Genomic DNA, 10,000 nt, shown 5'->3' with positions numbered 1-10,000 from the left:
GTGAAAATCTCGATTGGATTTAATGGGTGCATACGATGTTGTTTAAAATCGAGATATGCTGGTCATGATTGGAACGCCTTTCATTATATATCTGTTATTATCGAAAATAATAGAGTAAAATCATTACGGATTTAACGTAAACGAGCAAACCGTTGATTAATTATTAAACCAACAACAATGACAAAAAGATTCAAACATAAAGTAATTGGGGAAACGAGGAGAAAATGGAGTTTCAAAAAATTTATTTGATATTGTTTCTTGAATATTTAATATTGTTTATTGAAAATTTTAATTCATTTTGAATATAATTTCTTAAAATTATATAATTTGTGTTCGTATCTGTTGCTAATATTGCTGTTGTTTAACCCCAGGTTGGCTTTACTCCGATCACCTTATATTCAGAATGATCAAGCTATGTCAATCTTGTTTTGTATACACTTCCCTTTAAAATAGTATTTTGCGATTTTCCGGACATTTGGCTGCTACTACTTCCTGGTTGAACCACAACGCAGAGATTGCCTTATTGACTCCTTTGTTGTCGTTGCTTTTAATGATATCTGTTGTTATTCAACACCAATAGAAACCAAATGGAGTAAACCTGTTTCAAACGTAATTAAACCATGTGCATTTCTTCTTATTTTTCGAGATTAGTGTACGCTGAAATAAATCAAAGCATTCATTATTGTTTTTAAGATGTTCGGGTTCGGTTTATGGGAAATTTCGCTGTTCTTTTTAGCATATCACTTTACCAAGTAGAGTCACTCTCCTCGTCTCACTTTTTAGTTTTGCATATATTCGTGTTACAGTAAAAAACAAAATAACTTCATCTCTTAAATATAGAACTGTAACTTCAAGGTAATTCCCTATCAATGATGGCGGGTATTTCAGTTGTTCGCTCATCAGAACGATCATCTAACTATCTAATGTATGTGGGCGAGTATTCCAGACTCTTGTTTTTATGTTGTAATCTCTCGGTCGCTCCAAACATTTAATCAATGTTTTCTATCTGTGGATAACTAAATATATTTATTAACCTTTTTATTACTCCTTCATGTCATCTCTTCTGTCTTTTAGTCATGACAACAATAGATCATCGTTACTTACTTCCCTCCTCTGATAACCCCATCAAATATATACTTTATCTAATTCAAAAGTAGAATCAAAGAGGGATGCTAACATTTCCAGGTACCGTGTACCAAACATCATCACAACGACCCATGTGCATATTTTCAATGATCTACCGGTATTTTTTCTGCTTTCATTAGTCAAATATTATTAGAATATTTAACTACTTTTTTTTCTTTTTGTTAGAGTAAAACAAAAAGCGCTGGAGAATATCTACCAGATGTTATTGCAAGGAATGGAGCGTTAATTTACTCGAGTACAAAGAGTTCTTGATGACGTGACTTTCATATTAACAATGAAAACATCAATATTGTCGATAATTGCTATTAACAAAAAAATTGGTGAAATAAACATGTGAGCATTACGAAATTAGAAGTAAGCTTTATATGAGACATGTCTGCAGTTGCTGTTTGTTTGGTTGGGAATGTCCTTAATATATAAAAATGGAGGTATGTATGTGTGTTTGTATGAATGTGAATATGCATGTTTTTCTTTGAGATTATTTAATTTCTTCTTTGCAGAATTCAATATGGTCGCTGATACAGGAATAATATTCTTATGCTGGAGTTAAGACACCCGCTGGGATTTGTGAATATGTGGATGATTAAGTGTGTCCATAGACGTATGTGCATACGTGGATACACTTGCATCCATGTCGTGCGAGATACAATATGTGTGTCTGTGTGTGTGTGTTTTTGTGTATGAGTTGTTTGTGCGCGTATGTGTATGTGTTTGTGTGTGTGTACGCCTGTGAGTGTGTATGTGTGTGTATGTGTATGTGATTCGCACACGTGATTGTGTGCACAAGGTCATTCAAGAAAACACAGTTGGAGTATCCCAACAATGTTTCACAAATTTTCAAATGTATGCATGTCTCAACTTACAGCTTACAGTTCTGGGTCTAGATAGCTAAAATCCTGCATAGAGGCTTATTTTTCAGAGGAAAATAATCATAGATCATTATCTGTTATCTTTTGTATAAACACAGGCAAGACCGAGAACTGATGCTTGTTTCATATAATTTCGCTTCATTCCTATAAATCAGATGAGGTTTCTTTTTTTTTTTTCTCACGGATCCTTTCCTTCAGTTCCACTTTGGAGTTCTAGAGGCAAAATGAGAACCACTGTAAACACAGTCACAACCACAATTTATATCATTACATTCATAATTGATTTCAAGAGAAAAACATCTACGCTGGTCTTGAAAAAAATTGAAGGTACTTGGGAAAATTTCGAACGGGATATGCAGAATAACAGAATAGTCTTAGGTAGAGCAATTTCGATCATGCATCTTCTCGGCTAAGGTTACTCTCAGAACTAAATACTAATATTCACAGTAATGAGGATCATAATTATAACTATATTTTTATAGTTCCTTTTCCAGTTCCTCTGGCAAGCTGCTGCTGCTGCTGCTACTACTACTACTACTACTACTACTACTACTACTACTACTACTACTACAACAACTAATGATGATGATGCTGCTGTTGCTACATCTGTTGGTCGTGCTTTTGTTGTAGCTGCTGCTAGTTGCAAATAAATAGTATTTTTCCTCTCGTTCTAAGTGGGTGAAACAATCTCACACATTTGACTTAAATATGTGCCATATCTAAAGCAGCACGCGCGAATTCTTGCTTATGTATGTATGTATGTATGTATGTATGTATGTATGTATGTATGTACGTACGTTTGCATGTGTGTTTGTATTATGTACATATGTATGTATGATATGTATGTATATATGTAGACGCGCGCTAACAAACCCAGATACACACACACACACACACACACATATATATATATATATATATATATATATACGCACGCATACACATGCACACATATATCGAGAGACAAGGATAGAGAGAGGGAATACAGAGACAGGTTCAATGTGGTGGAATGCATACAAAAAGCATATTAGATGTAATTTTGTATTCTGTTAACACTTCATCGTAGCAGCAGAACAATGTAGTCAGTTACCGCCCTTTACGATTCCTGTTGAAATCCCATCAGGGTCAAATTCTGGAATCGATAGTATAACTATTTCTATAAGTACTGTTTAATTTTGCCGACTATACCCATTTCTCTAAATTTCAAGCCCAAAGGTATTTCTTCAGGTTTTACATTCTGATGTCAAATTCCGCCAATGTTAACATTGCCTTTCATCAATCGAGTACGTTAAAATAAAGTACCAATCGAACACTGGGGTCGATAAAATAAAGTATCCATCGAGTTTTGGGCTTATAAAATATAGCATCATTCGAGTACCGGGGCTGAATTCAACGACTCGTTCTGTTCGCCAAAATTTCAGGACTTGGGCCTGCAATGGAAAGAATTATTATTGTTACTATTGGGACGACAGACAAGCAGAAGTGTTAGCGTGCAGGACAAAATACTTAGCGTCATTCTTTCTGGCTTTGCGTTCTGAGTTCAAATTCCACCGAACTCGACTGTGCCTTTCATCCTCCCGGAGACAATAAGATAAGTAGAAGTCGAGCACAGGAGTCGATGTAATTGACTTCCTTCGTCCTCCTCCCGCCTTATTTCATGCTTTGTCCCTATGGTAGAGAGAATTATTATTATAAAAGCGACAAGCTGGCAGAATCGTTAGCCCAATGAATCAAATGTTTAGTGGCACTTTTCAGAAATTTTACGTTCTGATTTCAAAGCTTTCACGTTAAATTTTCTTTTCATAAAATGAATAACAATTATGCATAGGGGTCAACATAATCGATTTGTCCATCCCTAAAATTACTAACCTCCAACCAGAATTATTATTTTGCATCATATTTTAAACAGATCAGATTTATTGAAGTTTCTATAGCATCAATAGATTCATCTACATATTCATGAAGTATGTTCACCACTCATAGTCCTTTAGGGAAGCAGCATTGTGTACTTCATCAGACTTATTTTGCTATATCTAGTGCTTTTAGTGTTTTCTATCTTGGGTGAAGCATGTGCAATGTTAGTTGCATTTCTGATTCATATGTGTTCCGTGTGTTCTGATATATTAACAAGTTGCAAGTGCGTAGAAAGTGAATCGTACGAATCATTATTGCCTTATATTGTACAGTTATTATGTAAGAGTATGTGTTGAGTTGATTTATTGTGTAAAGTCGATGCTGTGAATTATTGTTCGCTGGTGGTTTCATAGAAAATGTTGTTGCATAGGTTGTGTAATTGATAGATATTGTAGAGTGTATGTAACGTAGGTAAACGTTGCCCTTTTCAAGCCTAGCCAGACTCATGGGCCCGGTTTCTGTGGCGTATGTGTTCCCTCCAGCTGGACAGGATGCCAGTCTATCACAGCGTTACTCAAGAAACAGGAAGAGAGAGTGAGAGAAAGTTGTGGCGAAAGAGTACCACAGGGGTTGCCACCCCTACCGGAGCCTCGTAGAGCTTTTAGGTGTTTTCTCTCAAAAACACACATACAATGTCCGGTCTGGGAATCGAAAAGAGTGTATGTACTATGTACAGAATGTATATCGTTTGCGTTGTGATATAAAATTGAGAAAATTGTTTGTTCTTGGGTTCTATCGGCAGAAATGCTTCATCAAATTTATGTAACATTGTTAGTCCAGAAATAGCTTTTATAATTTCCTTAATTTTTTTGTGTGTGTATTATCGCTTCCTTTTCTCACTTACCCCACCTAACCTATTAATTTCAATTTAGCGGTTTCTCATACCATTTCACCTATTTGCGACCGTGAAGTACAGAATGTTTGTTTATAAGAGTTTCTTTTCTTTCTGATGTTTTATGCAGAATTTGACCACTTCCTTGAATCATTGTTTTCTAGCATCAAATATGGAAGATCTTTACATTACCATAATATTTTCACTCTCGTATAGCACTTCTCAATTTTTTGGCACTCTTATAAGAAATTGAGACTATAATTGTATTCCACATTCTCGTACTTTTAATTTCCAGACCTTTTATGTGCTGTGTTTTTAATCTTCTCCCCGAAAATATTACTGTCATTTAGGCAGGACACATTAAGCAGTCTACAACACCTGGATTACTTGTCTTTTATATCGATGGACAGTTAATTACATTTAACCTTCCAAATTGAACTTGCATATTCCAGAGTATCACACCACATTCATTTTCTTCAGATCTCTGGGACATGCTTGTACCATTTTCAGAATCAAGGCTCTTTCTATCCTTACCTATCTTCTCATGAAAGCAGAGAGGAATGTGTCGCCTTCTGACATATTCTGTTAGTGGAGAATCCATACGAGTGGAATTCTGTAGTATAGAGAATCTGACATGTATGTGACCGATCGTTTTACTTAACATGCATTATTCCAGTTTGATATTCGGTTTTAGAATATTCTCTGGTAATATCTATTTGGGAGGCATTGGTTCTTAGTGATAATCATTAGGCTTTCCATTTTCAGTAGTGATAATTGAAATCAAAAGTAGTTTTGTTATTTGTCACTATCCCGTTAATTAAATTGCTTGGGGTATAGTCCACGGGGGATTTTAATCCCATGCTGTGATGACATGATCCATTATTCAACTTCTTGCATATTCATTTCGTTCTTGAACTTCATTTGTTGTACTTCTTGATTCTCCGCCACACGTGTGTTTAATGCTAATTCAGCCTATAATTTCAAAGTATACCTCTTTAGAATATAATTTTCAGCTAAATATTTCTGTGCTTATCGCCAACAGACTGCAAAATTTTATCTTTTCTTGTTGTCATACCTAGCAATTTCCAGAGATGGTTGCCTTGTATTCTTTGGGAGAAGTCTGTCCCCGTACTATACATACCATACCAAGTTGTACACGGGTCCTTTCTCCAATTTTGCTATTGCTAAATATTCGATATATAGTAGCTCAAACTTTTATTTTTGTTGCTATTGTTGTTGGTGTTGTACGTTTGTTTGTTTCTTCAAATTTTGTCTAATATATTTTTTGTTTTCCAGTGATCATTGCGTGCCTAACAAACTCTAAATTCCATACTGATGTTACAGCTGTAAAGTCTTGCAATCTGAGAAATATTCATATAGAATATATTTTGATATAATCCATACAAAGTGACCGCTTATATCCCTGCAACCATGTAGAGACTTCGCGCACATTTTACAGAACAATATCAGTATAAAAGTGGCTCATTTAATGGGCCAATATCTGAGACAATAAAAGTAGTGTAAGCGAATTTTCTTGGAATATTCTCGTTATCATATGCATGGTATTAGATTATAAAACACTCTCTTTCTGATGAAGCATCATGTTAGTTTTTCCATTTTGATGCAATCACTGATGTCTTTCTTGACGCAAGATTTCATGAAAAACGTATTGTCGTGTTCTTTGTGTATTGTCTATCTAAGCTAAATATGTAGGTTCTTATGTTTCTAACTGTAATCTTCTAAACTTATTTAACAGTTGTTGGTTTTTAAAAGCATGTGATCCTCTTCTGCAACCCTAGTGTGCTTCAAGGAAGATTATTTCTGTTGAAATGTTGGTATATCTTCCTATTATTATTGACTTTAATGTGTAGTAAAAGTTTAAATGGTACATGAATGGCTCGAAATAGCTCATGACTTTAAGGTTTATCAGTCTCAAAGATAAAAAAAATATTGTTTCTGTTTTGCATCAGTCCCTCTGCTATTTGAGATGTATCCCTAAATAAGCAGATGCTTACTAAAGCATATGCCATATTTTGGTGAAGATATGTAAGTGGCGTATACAGAAATTTTAGATTTAGTCTCCTGGTAATTTTCACTTACTTTCTCTTATCATGTTTTCTTTTATATTTTCCACTCTGATATATTCCCATTTTTGTGGTGCCAAGCGTTTTAATATTTATTTCGTTCTTTGGCTTAACTCATTTGTTTTATCGAACTTTTCTACTTTCTGTATTCTCCTACAAATTAACACTACTTTGTACTTTGTGCAGTGGATTCTCTACTTCTATTGTTTTGTTTATTTCCTCGTAAAGATTTTGTTTTGCCTCTTCAAAACTTTGTTTTATTTGACTTCTCTGCTCTGCTTTAAAATTTTCCACGTCACCAACACATTTTAGCTTCATCCTTTTGAGTTTACTTTTTGAGATCTCCAGATCCTGTACGTTTTGAATTTTAAACTTTCTGTGTAAATGCTTTTCTTGTGTCTTTGTTTCATGTTTTAATTATTCAAGTTAAATCTTTTTATCTTGTGATTTATCACATGTTGAATATTTTGTTTCTGAATAGAACCTGCTTGTAGTTTTCTAGTTTTTCCTTTTATTTCAACGTAAATATGTTTTTAATACTGAACGCATTGTGGAATACACAACTTGGTTTAAAACCATTACATCAATTTCCTTTATTTGCTCTGTAATCGTTTCTAATGCACAGTTAGTTTGACTACGTTTCTGCATTTTTAGTGTATTTTTACCCATCTTTTTACAATAATTTGTCATGAATTTCTATAAGTTTTATCTCCTCAGACTTTTCTATAATTTCATCTATGGTATTTTCTACGCTCCTGCATTCATATATTTATACCGATATTAATTGTTTGTCTTATTATTACTTGTCAATGTTAGGTTTCGAGCTGCCATTTCCTTGTTTACCATATTGAGCTGTTTACAATCAATTCTGCTGTGGCCCCTGTTTATACTGTACTCTGTTGTCATGTGGGTTGTGCTCTATGTATATATATACATATACCTATCTTTGCCTTAGTAATCGCTTTTTATTTTTCTGTGAAGGACATTTTCTTCGGCGGTTCTTGAAATAAAATGTCTCATTTGTTCATCTGTTTTTCTCCGTTCATTTGTGGGCGAAACTCTATTGATTTTTTCTCAGATTTTGTAAGCAGATCTTCTGATGTAACCTTAGGGTGTGATTTGGGAGTAAATAAGGCCTTCAAGTAGCATCTATCTGTCCAGCTCATTCGCGTGTGAGTGTATGTGTGTGTGCATGAGTGTGTGTAAGTGTTTGTCTATCGCTTGCATGTTTGTGTGTGAGAGAAAGTGTGTGTGTGTGTGCTGGTTATTTTGACTTAGCAACACGTACACATACGTGGTGAGATTCTCCTTCGTTTTTTTTTCTTTTTTAAATGTTTTGAGAGAATCCTGTTATTATAAACAAAATAAGAATGAATACAGAATTTTGTTTGAAAAAAAAATATATAACATTTATATTACATTTCTGTAGCGAAATGGAAATATTGAAATCCTTGCTGATCACATATTTCTTCCTCAGTAGTTTAGAGAGGATGGTAATGATGTGCGGGTGTGGAATAAGCAGATAAGATGTGCAAATAATTACCATTAAAATGAACACCAAAGCTGTACTTGCAGTTAATAACGTCTTTAAGAAATATAAATTTCCTCTAAACTATGTGGAGTATTTAAAAGTATATAAAGATCTCAAGAAATGTTTTTAAAAACTAAACATTCGTTTTGGCATCACATACATTCATTCTAAGAATTGTTTTCATTTCTATTAGTACCGGAATATTTGTTCATAACCTTAAAGTTGTCTTATTTTTATCTGTACCATTGTCGATGTGTTCAAACATTTTCGTTATGTTACTGTTGAATTTCTTCTGTAACTATGAAACTTGGAATGAGCCTTTTTCCTGTACCTTGATGTGTTCACTGAGATCCATATATTACTGCAATTTGTTACTTAGCGGAACCACGCGAGTCTTAGGGACATGTACTATGATATTCGTAAACCTCCTTTTGGTTCTGAGTTCAAATGCTGGCAAGGGTATGTTTGCCTTTCATTCATTCGGAATCGAAGGATCAAATAGCAAATAAGTATTGATGTCGATGCTATCGACTGACTACTTTGCCTGAAAACTGCAGTTGCTGTGACTAAATTAGAAGCCATTATTATAATTCTGGATCACTGTTTTGTAGGGACATTGAAACAAATCGACACAATACTCACTTTCTTTCAGGCACTCATCCTGTTGTTGCCTTTCAGCGAAGAACTAAGTTACGGATAATGATGATGATGATGATGAACCTCCTCCTCATCATCATCATTATTTTTCTTATTGTTGTTGTTATTACTTGAGGCGCGTGCTGCCAGAGTTGTCAGCAACGCCGGGTAAAACACTTAGCAGCATTCAGTTTGTCTTTACGTCCTAAGTTCAAATTCCGATGAAGTCGATTTTACCTTTCATCCTTTTGGCGTCGATAAAATGAGTACCTGTTCAACACTGGGGTCGATGTAATCGACTAAGCCTCTCTCCTGAGAATTGCAGGTCTTGTACCAAAATTTGGAAGTACTACTCCTCTCCTCCTCCTCCTCCTCTACTAATACTACTACTACTACTACTACTACTACTATACAACAGCGCATGCCTCTTGCTCTCTGTGCCATAGAATAATGTCAGAGCTTTTATGCATGAACCGAATTACTGTTTTTATTGAGGTGTTGCACCAGTATTCTTTGTTCTTTCAAGATGTGAATACCTGCTGGTTCTGACATACCTTTCATTTTTACATGAAAGTCCTTCCTACAGTTAACATTGTAAATATTCTTTGCAACTATATCACATGTGTGTGTGTGTGTGTGAATGTACTAAATTGTTGGACACGAAAGAACTGATCGAGTAGACTTATGACCGATTCCATACCAGTCATTGACTTTACAGTCAATCTAATTCGCTGTGGTTATCCTTCACAATTTAAGCATTTTGTTACATAAGAAACTAATATAATACAAGTGCTATAATTTTTGTAAAAGACGTAAGAATTTGACACTGCGACCAAATTCTATTGTATTTGAAAGAGTTCCCTTCATTTGACTGTATTTTCCTTCATCCAGTTCATTATTGTCTTAGGAAAGCACTTTTCTGAGATATAAATCACAATGATGCTTCAGTTAATATTATAGTCATCGCATTAATTTTCATCATTACGAT

At 34.6% G+C, this 10,000-nt stretch overlaps 1 protein-coding gene across 2 annotated transcripts in view; it reads left to right on the top strand.

The window, feature by feature from the left end:
• Positions 1-10,000, top strand: part of LOC115229990 (acetylcholine receptor subunit alpha-type acr-16-like) — a 918,018-nt gene that overhangs the window by 19,237 nt on the left and 888,781 nt on the right. The gene's annotated exons all lie outside the window — the stretch shown is intronic.

This window comes from Octopus sinensis, linkage group LG1, assembly GCF_006345805.1.
Source record: "Octopus sinensis linkage group LG1, ASM634580v1, whole genome shotgun sequence".
In the NCBI taxonomy this organism is placed as follows: domain Eukaryota; kingdom Metazoa; phylum Mollusca; class Cephalopoda; order Octopoda; family Octopodidae; genus Octopus; species Octopus sinensis.
This window is presented reverse-complemented; position numbering and strand designations above follow the sequence as displayed.